At 42.3% G+C, this 2,804-nt stretch overlaps 2 non-coding genes across 2 annotated transcripts; one reads left to right on the plus strand and one right to left on the minus strand.

Annotated features, from left to right (window-relative positions):
* Nucleotides 1-255: 255 nt before the first annotated feature.
* Nucleotides 256-327, minus strand: TRNAD-GUC (transfer RNA aspartic acid (anticodon GUC)). Its single transcript has one exon. It is a non-coding gene; the product is annotated as a tRNA-Asp (tRNA).
* A 584-nt stretch (nucleotides 328-911) lies between these two features.
* TRNAW-CCA (transfer RNA tryptophan (anticodon CCA)) lies at nucleotides 912-983 on the plus strand. Its single transcript has one exon. It is a non-coding gene; the product is annotated as a tRNA-Trp (tRNA).
* Nucleotides 984-2,804: the final 1,821 nt, after the last annotated feature.

A 2,804-nucleotide genomic window follows, 5' to 3' on the forward strand; every position in this document is an offset into this window, starting at 1 on the left:
CTTGAAACCTACTACCTCCTGAAAGGGAGAAAATAAATACATTTCCTTTAATATTTCACATTCGTGCGTCTGCTAATTTTTGAGTACTCCTGCATAGGGGTGTTAATGAAAATGCTTATTTGTATCCCCGCCTGTCATCTGGAGGTCGGCGTTCAAGCAGTTGCTTCGGAGAATGTTTCTTGAGTCTTCTTTTAAAAGAAGATATATATATTAAAAGTAATGTCATAGTTCACAAAACACAAAATTATTTTACTTCTCCTCGTCGGGGAATCGAACCCCGGTCTCCCGCGTGACAGGCGGGGATACTTACCACTATACTAACGAGGAACTGCTTGGGAAATTCTTTCTCTTTATAGCCTATATAGGTAAAAAGTCAATGACTTACTATATAAGTTGAAGAAAGTCTTGTTCTTCTATATCTATACACTGGGGTTCGGGAAGGAAGAGAAATAAAGGGCAGCGATCTGGCGGATTACCATCCAGTACCAACTGAAATCAGTCTGCGGGAACTATTGTTCTTTCCCCCCCATTGCTAAGGAAGTCCTGTGGAGCTCTAAAAGGGGCACACAGGGAAGCCTTGAAGCCGAAGGTTTTATCGGGGGAGGGGGGAGGAGCCTCTGCCAGAAATGGAAGCCCCCGCGTAGAACACCAACAAAGAAATGAGTGACCCTTTCACGGCTCTGCCGCAGCGGAGAGTGTGAAAATCCCGCTGTCGTCCTCCGAATCCAGGGCTGTTTCTGAGTGGCTGAATGACCAGAGGCTTGGATGGGGGCTTAAAAGCCGTTGTGAATTTAAATTTTCCTTATATTTTCCCGCGCTTTTATCATTTTCCGGTGAGAGAACCATACTTGGGAAGCCCAACAGTTGGTCTCAGTTAGTTTTATAGCTCTACTTACTCCAAAATTCATCAGGACCTCGTGGCGCAACGGTAGCGCGTCTGACTCCAGATCAGAAGGCTGCGTGTTCGAATCACGTCGGGGTCATATAGTTTTCTTTATACTGTTTCTTATTTTCATTTATGGTTCCTACAAGACTAACTGCAAACTTAAATGGACTCCGGGGAATGGTAGAGGACAGGAAGGCCTGGAGGATCATTGTCCATGGGGTCGCGATGGGTCGGACACGACTTCGCACATAACAACAACAACAAGACTAACGCCGCTTATCATTTGCGCTAATATAGAAAGGGATACTGTGTTGCTGATAGCGTGAGACTACATTACAATAAGGGCTCAGTCAGCAGTATACATGTATCCCTGAGTTATAATGTATTATTTACCATGAGTTGGAAGATCCCTCCTTGAAGTCTCTCCTATGTTAATTCTGCAGAACTGACAGGTAAAATGATCGACTGTGTGTGGCTTACACAAGTATTCGTACTTCTACTAGCCCCTTCCCCCCCCCCCCCACACACACACAAAAGAATAATAGCAAGGGGAAAATACTTAAAATACCTTCTCACTATTCTAGTGTCTCTGGTCTGATAAATCACAGAGCCCCCGCCAGCTATGTGGTTTGGATTATAACTTCACAAGAAGACCTGTGAATTTCCCACCATTTTATTGTAGCAATTTTGTATTCGTTATTTGAGTCATTGTATCCCACCTTTCTATGACCTGAGAACAGCTAATACCAGGTCTGGCCCCCTATGGCGAGGGGGTGTGAAGCCACAATATTCCTAGATATGCTATTAAGTATCCTGAGTTCTGGGAGGTGGACAAGAGGTGAACAGCATTCCTTGCTGTTGGGCTGAGGCACAATTAAATAGCACAAGGTCTTTATGTGTTAGGACTCATTCAGAATATTTCTTTGTTATTTATTTAAATTATCTGACATTTCAGTTTATAAAGCAAAAGAAGAAAAGGAGAAAAATAACATTCCTAAATGCATCTTTGATACTTCTCTGTCTAAACCATAAACACTTTCCTTGGCTCCTTATTTCCATAGCATTTCTCAAGGCTCTCACATCTTTTAAAAAACCTTGCTTCTATTAAAGGGCTCCAGAATGTTAAAATTTCCTACCAATCACACTTATATATTGTTCACCAATCCGGCCTATCACAGGGAAGCTCCATAGCCAATCCCCTCCAAGCTCTAGGCCTTCTTCATCCAATAAGAACTGTTCAAGATTCTTTAACCTGCCTTCCTCAACTGTGTTTCCATCCAATTGTCTTTAAAGGCAGGTATAGAACTACCTCTCTTTTTATCAGGCAACTACACAGAAGGCACAGTGTGCAGTTATTTAGAAGTGGCCAGAAGAGGAAAGGAAAACAAACACACTCAGGTGCCAACACTTGCATAAATTATAATTCTTTGACAAAACAGAGCAAATAAGCACCTTTAGGAGACTTGCTGGGGAGGAGGGTCCAATTTGGCTTTTGGTCCCAGCTAGGTGAATGAAATGGAGGGGGCAGCTGATGATGAAAGCAGTTTTTGACTGTCCTAGCCTGATCCGACTTTGTTTTGGTCTGTAGATTCTTTTAAAAGTCTTATATGTGCAGCTAGTGACTGTCATTCATGTGCAACAGAATATAGTAGAGACATTAAATGATCCTACCTGCCTTAACTCTAAGTAATTTGCTGAGTAATTTACTAAATCACTGTGTAATACTTAATGTTGGCACCCTCAATATCAAATGCTCTGGAAGGGCAATGTACAATTCCTTTCATTACCAAAAGTGTACTTTGCTTTCCCTTCCTTCAGGTGCCACAGCACTTGCCCCCTTTAAAGTTTCTTTCATCTTTCCACAGTCCTGCCTGTCATATAACATTTAGAAACCTGCTTGGCTGCATATCTCATTCCT

This window comes from Paroedura picta, chromosome 5 (genome assembly GCF_049243985.1).
Source record: "Paroedura picta isolate Pp20150507F chromosome 5, Ppicta_v3.0, whole genome shotgun sequence".
NCBI classification, from domain to species: domain Eukaryota; kingdom Metazoa; phylum Chordata; class Lepidosauria; order Squamata; family Gekkonidae; genus Paroedura; species Paroedura picta.